Raw genomic sequence first — 13,441 nt, 5'->3', positions numbered from 1 at the left:
ATACCAGTGTATACCCACAAGGGGGCGGCAGAGTGACGGTGATGTACGTTAATATAGGGGGAGCACCGCCAGTGTATATCCACAAGGGGGCAGCAGTGACGGTGATGTACGGTAATATAGCGGGAGCACCTCCAGTGTATATCCACAAGGGGGAGGCAGAGTGACGGTGATGTATGGTAATATAGGGGGAGTCATACCAGTGTATATCCACAAGGGGGCGGCCGAGTGACGGTTATGTATGGTAATATAGGGGGAGCACCTCCAGTGTATATCCAGAAGGGGGCGGCAGAGTGACGGTGATGTAGGGTAATATAGGGGGAGCACCGCCAGTGTATATCCACAAGGGGGCGGCAGAGTGACGGTGATGTACGGTAATATAGGGGGAGCACCGCCAGTGTATATCCACAAGGGGGCGGCAGAGTGACAGTGATGTATGGTAATATAGGGGGAGTCATACCAGTGTATATCCACAAGGGGGCGGCCGAGTGACGGTTATGTATGGTAATATAGGGGGAGCACCGCCAGTGTATATCCACAAGGGGGAGGCAGAGTGATGGTGATGTATGGTAATATGGGGGGAGCACCGCCAGTGTATATCCACAAGGGGGAGGCAGAGTGATGGTGATGTATGGTAATATAGGGGGAGCACCGCCAGTGTATATCCACAAGGGGGAGGCAGAGTGATGGTGATGTATGGTAATATAGGGGGAGCACCGCCAGTGTATATCCACAAGGGGGCGGCAGAGTGACGGTGATGTACGGTAATATAGGGGGAGCACCGCCAGTGTATATCCACAAGGGGGCGGCAGAGTGACAGTGATGTATGGTAATATAGGGGGAGTCATACCAGTGTATATCCACAAGGGGGCGGCCGAGTGACGGTTATGTATGGTAATATAGGGGGAGCACCGCCAGTGTATATCCACAAGGTGGAGGCAGAGTGATGGTGATGTATGGTAATATGGGGGGAGCACCGCCAGTGTATATCCACAAGGGGGAGGCAGAGTGATGGTGATGTATGATAATATAGGAGGAGCACCTCCAGTGTATATCCACAAGGGGGCGGCTGGGTGACGGTAAAATAGGGGGAGCACCTCCAGTGTTTATCCACAAGGGGGCGACAGAGTGACGGTGATGTACGGTAATATAGGGGGAGCACCGCCAGTGTATATCCACAAGGGGGCGACAGAGTGACGGTGATGTACGGTAATATAGGGGGAGCACAGCCAGTGTATATCCACAAGGGGGCGGCAGAGTGACAGTGATGTATGGTAATATAGGGGGAGTTATACCAGTGTATATCCACAAGGGGGAGGCAGAGTGACGGTGATGTACGGTAATATAGGAGGAGCACCTCCAGTGTATATCCACAAGGGGGAGGCAGAGTGACGGTGATGTACGGTAATATAGGGGGAGCACCTCCATTGTATATCCACAAGGGGGCGGCTGAGTGACGGTAAAATAGGGGGAGCACCTCCAGTGTATATCCACAAGGGGGCGGCAGAGTGACGGTAATGTATGGTAATATAGGGGGAGCACTGCCAGTGTATATCCACAAGGGGGAGGCAGAGTGACGGTGATGTACGGTAATATAGGGGGAGCACCTCCATTGTATATCCACAAGGGGGCGGTAGAGTGACGGTGATGTACGGTAATATAGGGGGAGCAACACCATTGTATATCCACAAGGGGGAGGCAGAGTGACGGTGATGTATGGTAATATAGGGGGAGCACTTCCAGTGTATATCCACAAGGGGGCGGCAGATTGACGGTGATGTACGGTAATATGGGGGGAGCACCGTCCGTGTATATCCACAAGGGGGCGGCAGAGTGACAGTAAAATAGGGGGAGCACCGTCAGTGTATATCCACAAGGGGGCGGCAGAGTGGCGGTGATGTACGGTAATACAGGGGGAGCACCGCCAGTCTATATCCACAAGGGGGCGGCAGAGTGACTGTAAAATAGGGGGAGCACCGTCAGTGTATATCCACAAGGGGGCGGTAGAGTGGCGGTGATGTATGGTAATATAGGGGGAGTACCGCCAGTGTATATCCACAAGGGGGCGGCAGAGTGACAGTGATGTATAGTAATATAGGGGGAGTCATACCAGTGTATATCCACAAGGGGGAGGCAGAGTGACGGTGATGTACGGTAATATAGGGGGAGCACTGCCAGTGTTTATCCACAAGGGGGCGGCAGAGTGACGGTGATGTACGGTAATATAGGGGGAGTCATACCAGTGTATATCCACAAGGGGGCGGCCGAGTGACGGTTATGTATGGTAATATAGGGGGAGCACCTCCAGTGTATATCCAGAAGGGGGCGGCAGAGTGACGGTGATGTAGGGTAATATAGGGGGAGCACCGCCAGTGTATATCCACAAGGGGGCGGCAGAGTGACGGTGATGTACGGTAATATAGGGGGAGCACCGTCAGTGTATATCCACAAGGGGGCGGCAGAGTGGCGGTGATGTACGGTAATACAGGGGGAGCACCGCCAGTCTATATCCACAAGGGGGCGGCAGAGTGACTGTAAAATAGGGGGAGCACCGCCAGTCTATATCCACAAGGGGGCGGCAGAGTGACGGTGATGTATGGAAATATAGGGGAAGCACCTCCAGTGTATATCCACAAGGGGGCGGCAGAGTGACGGTGATGTACTGTAATATGGGGGGAGTACCTCTAGTGTATATCCACAAGGGGGCGGCAGAGTGACAGTAAAATAGGGGGAGCACCGTCAGTGTATATCCACAAGGGGGCGGTAGAGTGACGGTGATGTAGGGTAATATAGGGGGAGTACCGCCAGTGTATATCCACAAGGGGGCGGCAGAGTGACAGTGATGTATAGTAATATAGGGGGAGTCATACCAGTGTATATCCACAAGGGGGAGGCAGAGTGACGGTGATGTACGGTAATATAGGGGGAGCACTGCCAGTGTTTATCCACAAGGGGGCGGCAGAGTGACGGTGATGTACGGTAATATAGGGGGAGTCATACCAGTGTATATCCACAAGGGGGCGGCCGAGTGACGGTTATGTATGGTAATATAGGGGGAGCACCGCCAGTGTATATCCACAAGGGGGAGGCAGAGTGATGGTGATGTATGATAATATAGGAGGAGCACCTCCAGTGTATATCCACAAGGGGGCGGCTGGGTGACGGTAAAATAGGGGGAGCACCTCCAGTGTTTATCCACAAGGGGGCGACAGAGTGACGGTGATGTACGGTAATATAGGGGGAGCACCGCCAGTGTATATCCACAAGGGGGCGGCCGAGTGACGGTGATGTACGGTAATATAGGAGGAGCACCTCCAGGGGAAGGTTCACAAGGGGGAGGCAGAGTGACGGTGATGTACGGTAATATAGGAGGAGCACCTCCAGTGTATATCCACAAGGGGGAGGCAGAGTGACGGTAATGTATGGTAATATAGGGGGAGCACCGCCAGTGTATATCCACAAGGGGGAGGCAGAGTGACGGTGATGTATGGTAATATAGGGGGAGCACTGCCAGTGTATATCCACAAGGGGGAGGCAGAGTGACGGTGATGTACGGTAATATAGGGGGAGCAACACCATTGTATATCCACAAGGGGGAGGCAGAGTGACGGTGATGTATGGTAATATAGGGGGAGCACTTCCAGTGTATATCCACAAGGGGGCGGTAGAGTGACGGTGATGTATGGTAATATAGGGGGAGCACTTCCAGTGTATATCCACAAGGGGGCGGCAGATTGACGGTGATGTACGGTAATATGGGGGGAGCACCGTCCGTGTATATCCACAAGGGGGCGGCAGAGTGACAGTAAAATAGGGGGAGCACCGTCAGTGTATATCCACAAGGGGGCGGCAGAGTGGCGGTGATGTACGGTAATACAGGGGGAGCACCGCCAGTCTATATCCACAAGGGGGCGGCAGAGTGACGGTGATGTATGGAAATATAGGGGAAGCACCTCCAGTGTATATCCACAAGGGGGCGGCAGAGTGACGGTGATGTACTGTAATATGGGGGGAGTACCTCTAGTGTATATCCACAAGGGGGCGGCAGAGTGACAGTAAAATAGGGGGAGCACCGTCAGTGTATATCCACAAGGGGGCGGTAGAGTGGCGGTGATGTATGGTAATATAGGGGGAGTACCGCCAGTGTATATCCACAAGGGGGCTGCAGAGTGACGGTGATGTACGGTAATATAGGGGGAGCACCGCCAGTATATATCCACAAGGGGGCTGCAGAGTGACGGTGATGTACGGTAATATAGGGGGAGCACCGCCAGTATATATCCACAAGGGGGCGGTAGAGTGACGGTGATGTACGGTAATATAGGGGGAGCACCGCCAGTGTATATCCACAAGGGGGCGGCAGAGTGACGGTGATGTACGGTAATATAGGGGGAGCACCGCCAGTGTATATCCACAAGGGGGCGGCAGAGTGACAGTAAAATAGGGGGAGCACCGTCAGTGTATATCCACAAGGGGGCGGCAGAGTGACGGTGATGTATGGTAATATAGGGGGAGCACCGCCAGTGTATATCCACAAGGGGGCTGCAGAATGACGGTGATGTATGGTAATATGGGGGGGGAGCACCTCCGGTGTATATCCACAAGGGGGCGGCAGAGTGACGGTGATGTACGGTAATATAGGGGGAGCACCTCCATTGTATATCCACAAGGGGGCGGCTTAGTGACGGTAATATAGGGTGAGCACCTCCAGTGTATATCCACCAGGGGGCGGTAGAGTGATGGTGATGTACGGTAATATAGGGGGAGCACCTCCAGTGTAGATCCAGAAGGGGGCGGCAGAGTGACGGTGATGTACAGTAATATAGGGGGAGCACCGCCAGTGTATATCCACAAGGGGGCGGCAGAGTGACAGTAAAATAGGGGGAGCACCGTCAGTGTATATCCACAAGGGGGAGGCAGAGTGACGGTGATGTACGGTAATATAGGAGGAGCACCGCCAGTGTATATCCACAAGGGGGAGGCAGAGTGACGGTGATGTACGGTAATATAGGAGGAGCACCGCCAGTGTATATCCACAAGGGGGAGGCAGAGTGACGGTGATGTACGGTAATATAGGGGGAGCACCTCCAGTGTATATCCACAAGGGGGCAGCAGAGTGACGGTGATGTATAGTAATATAGGGGGAGCACCGCCAGTGTATATCCACAAGGGGGCGGCTGAGTGACGGTGATGTATGGTAATATAGGAGGAGCACCGCCAGTGTATATCCACAAGGGGGAGGCAGAGTGACGGTGATGTACGGTAATATAGGGGGAGCACCTCCAGTGTATATCCACAAGGGGGCAGCAGAGTGACGGTGATGTATAGTAATATAGGGGGAGCACCGCCAGTGTATATCCACAAGGGGGCGGCAGAGTGACGGTAATGTATGGTAATATAGGGGGAGCACCGCCAGTGTATATCCACAAGGGGGAGGCAGAGTGACGGTGATGTATGGTAATATAGGGGGAGCACTGCCCGTGTATATCCACAAGGGGGAGGCAGAGTGACGGTGATGTACGGTAATATAGGGGGAGCACCTCCATTGTATATCCACAAGGGGGCGGTAGAGTGACGGTGATGTACGGTAATATAGGGGGAGCAACACCATTGTATATCCACAAGGGGGAGGCAGAGTGACGGTGATGTATGGTAATATAGGGGGAGCACTTCCAGTGTATATCCACAAGGGGGCGGTAGAGTGACGGTGATGTATGGTAATATAGGGGGAGCACTTCCAGTGTATATCCACAAGGGGGCGGCAGATTGACGGTGATGTACGGTAATATGGGGGGAGCACCGTCCGTGTATATCCACAAGGGGGCGGCAGAGTGACAGTAAAATAGGGGGAGCACCGTCAGTGTATATCCACAAGGGGAAGGCAGAGTGACGGTGATGTATGGTAATATAGGGGGAGCACCTCCATTGTATATCCACAAGGGGGCGGCTGAGTGACAGTAAAATAGGGGGAGCACCGTCAGTGTATATCCACAAGGGGGCGGCAGAGTGACAGTAAAATAGGGGGAGCACCGTCAGTGTATATCCACAAGGGGAAGGCAGAGTGACGGTGATGTATGGTAATTTGGGGGGAGCACCTCCAGTGTATATCCAAAAGGGGGCGGCAGAGTGACGGTGATGTACGGTAATATAGGGGGAGCACCTCCATTGTATATCCACAAGGGGGCGACTGAGTGACGGTAAAATAGGGGGAGCACCGCCAGTGTATATCCACAAGGGGGCAGCAGAGTGACGGTGATGTACAGTAATATAGGGGGAGCACCTCCATTGTATATCCACAAGGGGGCGGCTGAGTGACGGTAAAATAGGGGGAGCACCTCCAGTGTATATCCACAAGGGGGCGGCAGAGTGACGGTAATGTATGGTAATATAGGGGGAGCACCGCCAGTGTATATCCACAAGGGGGAGGCAGAGTGACGGTGATGTATGGTAATATAGGGGAAGCACCGCCAGTGTATATCCACAAGGGGGAGGCAGAGTGACGGTGATGTACGGTAATATAGGGGGAGCACCTCCATTGTATATCCACAAGGGGGCGGTAGAGTGACGGTGATGTACGGTAATATAGGGGGAGCAACACCATTGTATATCCACAAGGGGGAGGCAGAGTGACGGTGATGTATGGTAATATAGGGGGAGCACTTCCAGTGTATATCCACAAGGGGGCGGTAGAGTGACGGTGATGTATGGTAATATGGGGGGAGCACCTCCAGTGTATATCCACAAGGGGGCGGCAGATTGACAGTAAAATAGGGGGAGCACCGTCAGTGTATATCCACAAGGGGGCGGCTGAGTGACTTTAAAATAGGGGGAGCACCATCAGTGTATATCCACAAGGGGGTGGCAGAGTATCGGTGATGTATGGTAATTTGGGGGGAGCACCTCCAGTGTATATCCAAAAGGGGGCGGCAGAGTGACGGTGATGTATGGTAATATAGGGGGAGTGCCTCCAGTGTATATCCACAAGGGGGCGGCAGAGTGACGGTGATGTATGGTAATATAGGGGGAGGCAGAGTGACAGTGATGTACGGTAATATAGGGGGAGCACCTCCATTGTATATCCACAAGGGGGCGACTGAGTGACGGTAAAATAGGGGGAGCACCGCCAGTGTATATCCACAAGGGGGCAGCAGAGTGACGGTGATGTATGGTAATATAGGGGGAGCACCGCCAGTGTATATCCACAAGGGGGCGGCAGAGTGACGGTGATGTACAGTAATATAGGGGGAGCACCGCCAGTGTATATCCACAAGGGGGCAGTAGAGTGACGGTGATGTACGGTAATATGGGGGGAGCACCTGAAGTGTATATCCACAAGGGGGCGGCAGAGTGACGGTGATGTACAGTAATATAGGGGGAGCACCGCCAGTGTATATCCACAAGGGGGCAGTAGAGTGACGGTGATGTACGGTAATAAGGGGGGAGCACCGCTAGTGTATATCCACAAGGTGGCGGCAGAGTGACGGTGATGTACGGTAATATAGGGGGAGCAACACCAGTGTATATCCACAAGGGGGCGGCAGAGTGACGGTGATGTACGGTAATATAGGGGGAGCAACACCAGTGTATATCCACAAGGGGCGGCAGAGTGACGGTGATGTATGGTAATATAGGGGGAGCACCGCCAGTGTCTATCCACAAGGGGGAGGCAGAGTGACGGTGATGTATGGTAATATAGGGGGAGCACCTCCAGTGTATATTCACATGGGGGCGGCAGAGTGACGGTGATGTACGGTAATATAGGGGGAGCACCGCCAGTGTATATCCACATGGGGGCGGCAGAGTGACGATGATGTACGTTAATATAGGGGGAGCACCACCAGTGTATATCCACAAGGGGGCGGCAGAGTGACGGTGATGTACGGTAATATAGGGGGAGCACCTCCAGTGTATATCCACAAGGGGGCGGCAGAGTGACGGTGATGTACGGTAATAGAGGAGGAGCACCGCCATTATATATCCACAAGGGGGCGGCAGAGTGACAGTAAAATAGGGGGAGCACCGTCAGTGTATATCCACAAGGGGGAGGCAGAGTGACGGTGATGTATGGTAATATAGGGGGAGCACCTCCATTGTATATCCACAAGGGGGCGGCTGAGTGACTTTAAAATAGGGGGAGCACCATCAGTGTATATCCACAAGGGGGTGGCAGAGTATCGGTGATGTATGGTAATTTGGGGGGAGCACCTCCAGTGTATATCCAAAAGGGGGCGGCAGAGTGACGGTGATGTATGGTAATATAGGGGGAGTGCCTCCAGTGTATATCCACAAGGGGGCGGCAGAGTGACGGTGATGTATGGTAATATAGGGGGAGGCAGAGTGACAGTGATGTACGGTAATATAGGGGGAGCACCTCCATTGTATATCCACAAGGGGGCGACTGAGTGACGGTAAAATAGGGGGAGCACCGCCAGTGTATATCCACAAGGGGGCAGCAGAGTGACGGTGATGTATGGTAATATAGGGGGAGCACCGCCAGTGTATATCCACAAGGGGGCGGCAGAGTGACGGTGATGTACAGTAATATAGGGGGAGCACCGCCAGTGTATATCCACAAGGGGGCAGTAGAGTGACGGTGATGTACGGTAATAAGGGGGGAGCACCGCTAGTGTATATCCACAAGGTGGCGGCAGAGTGACGGTGATGTACGGTAATATAGGGGGAGCAACACCAGTGTATATCCACAAGGGGGAGGCAGAGTGACGGTGATGTATGGTAATATAGGGGGAGCACCGCCAGTGTATATCCACATGGGGGCGGCAGAGTGACGATGATGTACGTTAATATAGGGGGAGCACCACCAGTGTATATCCACAAGGGGGCGGCAGAGTGACGGTGATGTACGGTAATATAGGGGGAGCACCTCCAGTGTATATTCACATGGGGGCGGCAGAGTGACGGTGATGTATGGTAATATAGGGGGAGCACCGCCAGTGTATATCCACATGGGGGCGGCAGAGTGACGATGATGTACGTTAATATAGGGGGAGCACCACCAGTGTATATCCACAAGGGGGCGGCAGAGTGACGGTGATGTATGGTAATATAGGGGGAGCACCTCCAGTGTATATCCACAAGGGGGCGGCAGAGTGACGGTGATGTACGGTAATAGAGGAGGAGCACCGCCATTATATATCCACAAGGGGGCGGCAGAGTGACGGTAAAATAGGGGGAGCACCGTCAGTGTATATCCAAAAGGGGGCGGCAGAGTGACGGTGATGTATGGTAATAAGGGGGGAGCACCTCCAGTGTATATCCAAAAGGGGGCGGCAGAGTGACGGTGATGTATGGTAATAAGGGGGGAGCACCGCTAGTGTATATCCACAAGGTGGCGGCAGAGTGACGGTGATGTATGGTAATAAGGGGGGAGCACCTCCAGTGTATATCCACAAGGTGGCGGCAGAGTGACGGTGATGTACGGTAATATAGGGGGAGCAACACCAGTGTATATCCACAAGGTGGCGGCAGAGTGACGGTGATGTACGGTAATATAGGGGGAGCAACACCAGTGTATATCCACAAGGTGGCGGCAGAGTGACGGTGATGTATGGTAATAAGGGGGGAGCACCTCCAGTGTATATCCACAAGGGGGCGGTAGAGTGACGGTGATGTACGGTAATATAGGGGGAGCAACACCAGTGTATATCCACAAGGTGGCGGCAGAGTGACGGTGATGTACGGTAATATAGGGGGAGCAGCACCAGTGTATATCCACAAGGTGGCGGCAGAGTGACGGTGATGTACGGTAATATAGGGGGAGCAACACCAGTGTATATCCACAAGGGGGCGGCAGATTGACGGTGATGTACGGTAATATGTGGGGAGCACCTCCAGTGTATATCCACAAGGGGGCGGCAGAGTGACAGTAAAATAGGGGGAGCACCGTCAGTGTATATCCACAAGGGGGAGGCAGAGTGACGGTGATGTACGGTAATATAGGGGGAGCACCTCCAGTGTATATCCACAAGGGGGCGGCAGAGTGACGGTGATGTACGGTAATAGAGGAGGAGCACCGCCATTATATATCCACAAGGGGGCGGCAGAGTGACGGTGATGTATGGTAATATAGGGGGAGCACCGCCAGTGTCTATCCACAAGGGGGCGGCAGAGTGACGGTGATGTATGGTAATATAGGGGGAGCACCGCCAGTGTCTATCCACAAGGGGGAGGCAGAGTGACGGTGATGTATGGTAATATAGGGGGAGCACCGCCAGTGTATATCCACATGGGGGCGGCAGAGTGACGATGATGTACGTTAATATAGGGGGAGCACCACCAGTGTATATCCACAAGGGGGCGGCAGAGTGACGGTGATGTACGGTAATATAGGGGGAGCACCTCCAGTGTATATTCACATGGGGGCGGCAGAGTGACGGTGATGTATGGTAATATAGGGGGAGCACCGCCAGTGTATATCCACATGGGGGCGGCAGAGTGACGATGATGTACGTTAATATAGGGGGAGCACCACCAGTGTATATCCACAAGGGGGTGGCAGAGTGACGGTGATGTATGGTAATATAGGGGGAGCACCTCCAGTGTATATCCACAAGGGGGCGGCAGAGTGACGGTGATGTACGGTAATAGAGGAGGAGCACCGCCATTATATATCCACAAGGGGGCGGCAGAGTGACGGTAAAATAGGGGGAGCACCGTCAGTGTATATCCAAAAGGGGGCGGCAGAGTGACGGTGATGTATGGTAATAAGGGGGGAGCACCTCCAGTGTATATCCAAAAGGGGGCGGCAGAGTGACGGTGATGTATGGTAATAAGGGGGGAGCACCGCTAGTGTATATCCACAAGGTGGCGGCAGAGTGACGGTGATGTATGGTAATAAGGGGGGAGCACCTCCAGTGTATATCCACAAGGTGGCGGCAGAGTGACGGTGATGTACGGTAATATAGGGGGAGCAACACCAGTGTATATCCACAAGGTGGCGGCAGAGTGACGGTGATGTACGGTAATATAGGGGGAGCAACACCAGTGTATATCCACAAGGTGGCGGCAGAGTGACGGTGATGTATGGTAATAAGGGGGGAGCACCTCCAGTGTATATCCACAAGGGGGCGGTAGAGTGACGGTGATGTACGGTAATATAGGGGGAGCAACACCAGTGTATATCCACAAGGTGGCGGCAGAGTGACGGTGATGTACGGTAATATAGGGGGAGCAACACCAGTGTATATCCACAAGGTGGCGGCAGAGTGACGGTGATGTACGGTAATATAGGGGGAGCAACACCAGTGTATATCCACAAGGGGGCGGCAGATTGACGGTGATGTACGGTAATATGTGGGGAGCACCTCCAGTGTATATCCACAAGGGGGCGGCAGAGTGACAGTAAAATAGGGGGAGCACCGTCAGTGTATATCCACAAGGGGGAGGCAGAGTGACGGTGATGTACGGTAATATAGGGGGAGCACCTCCAGTGTATATCCACAAGGGGGCGGCAGAGTGACGGTGATGTACGGTAATAGAGGAGGAGCACCGCCATTATATATCCACAAGGGGGCGGCAGAGTGACGGTAAAATAGGGGGAGCACCGTCAGTGTATATCCAAAAGGGGGCGGCAGAGTGACGGTGATGTATGGTAATAAGGGGGGAGCACCTCCAGTGTATATCCAAAAGGGGGCGGCAGAGTGACGGTGATGTATGGTAATAAGGGGGGAGCACCGCTAGTGTATATCCACAAGGTGGCGGCAGAGTGACGGTGATGTATGGTAATAAGGGGGGAGCACCTCCAGTGTATATCCACAAGGTGGCGGCAGAGTGACGGTGATGTACGGTAATATAGGGGGAGCAACACCAGTGTATATCCACAAGGTGGCGGCAGAGTGACGGTGATGTACGGTAATATAGGGGGAGCAACACCAGTGTATATCCACAAGGGGGCGGCAGAGTGACGGTGATTTATGGTAATATAGGGGGAGCACCGCCAGTGTATATCCACAAGGGGGCGGCAGATTGACGGTGATGTACGGTAATATGTGGGGAGCACCTCCAGTGTATATCCACAAGGGGGCGGCAGAGTGACAGTAAAATAGGGGGAGCACCGTCAGTGTATATCCACAAGGGGGAGGCAGAGTGACGGTGATGTATGGTAATATAGGGGGAGCACCTCCATTGTATATCCACAAGGGGGCGGCTGAGTGACGGTGATGTATGGTAATATAGGGGGAGCACCTCCAGTGTATATTCACATGGGGGCGGCAGAGTGACGGTGATGTATGGTAATATAGGGGGAGCACCGCCAGTGTATATCCACATGGGGGCGGCAGAGTGACGATGTACGTTAATATAGGGGGAGCACCACCAGTGTATATCCACAAGGGGGCGGCAGAGTGACGGTGATGTACGGTAATATAGGGGGAGCACCTCCAGTGTATATCCACAAGGGGGCGGCAGAGTGACGGTGATGTACGGTAATAGAGGAGGAGCACCGCCATTATATATCCACAAGGGGGCGGCAGAGTGACGGTAAAATAGGGGGAGCACCGTCAGTGTATATCCACAAGGGGGTGGCAGAGTATCGGTGATGTATGGTAATTTGGGGGGAGCACCTCCAGTGTATATCCAAAAGGGGGCGGCAGAGTGACGGTGATGTACGGTAATATAGGGGGAGCACTGCCAGTGTATATCTACAAGGGGGCAGCAGAGTGACGGTGATGTATGGTAATATGGGGGAGCACCTCCGGTGTATATCCACAAGGGGGCGGCAGAGTGACGGTGATGTACGGTAATATGGGGGGAGCACCTCCAGTGTATATCCACAAGGGGGCGGCAGAGTGACGGTGATGTACGGTAATATGGGGGGAGCACCTCCAGTGTATATCCACAAGGGGGCGGCAGAGTGACGGTGATGTACGGTAATATGGGGGCAGAACCTCCAGTGTATATCCACAAGGGGGCGGCAGAGTGACGGTGATGTACGGTAATATAGGGGGAGCACCGCCAGTGTATATCCACATGGGGGCGGCAGAGTGACGGGTGGAGCACCTCCAGTGTTTATCCACAAGGGGGTGGCAGAGTGACGGTGATCTACAGTGGATATAAAAAACATTCATCCCCATTTAAAATAATCACATTATGTTAGTTTGCCACCTGAAATGAAGACAGATACAGTTTTTGTTTTATCCAACTGTATTTACTTCATGAAATTTATAATATCCAAGTGAAAGATGGAACACCGACATGTCAGAGAAAAGAGAATCCCTGAGTCCATACTATATATATATATAATTATTAGGAGTATATTAGAGAGGTCACACCATCTTTCACTATAGAAATACCACAGAGCCGGCAGTGGGATTTGAACCCTCGTCTCCAGACTGATTCAGGGGTCATATCATGTAATAAGTCGGTGAGCCACAAGCAGGTTGGAGATCTCCTGGTAGGTTCTGGTCTCTATCTTTAGTATGGAGTGTTC

Source organism: Lithobates pipiens, unplaced genomic scaffold (assembly GCF_037356315.1).
Source record: "Lithobates pipiens isolate NorthernLeopardFrog02 unplaced genomic scaffold, aLitPip1_a1.2 Scaffold_28, whole genome shotgun sequence".
Lineage (NCBI taxonomy): Eukaryota > Metazoa > Chordata > Amphibia > Anura > Ranidae > Lithobates > Lithobates pipiens.
The sequence above is the reverse complement of the archived record's forward strand: the minus strand, read 5'-3'. Positions refer to the sequence as shown.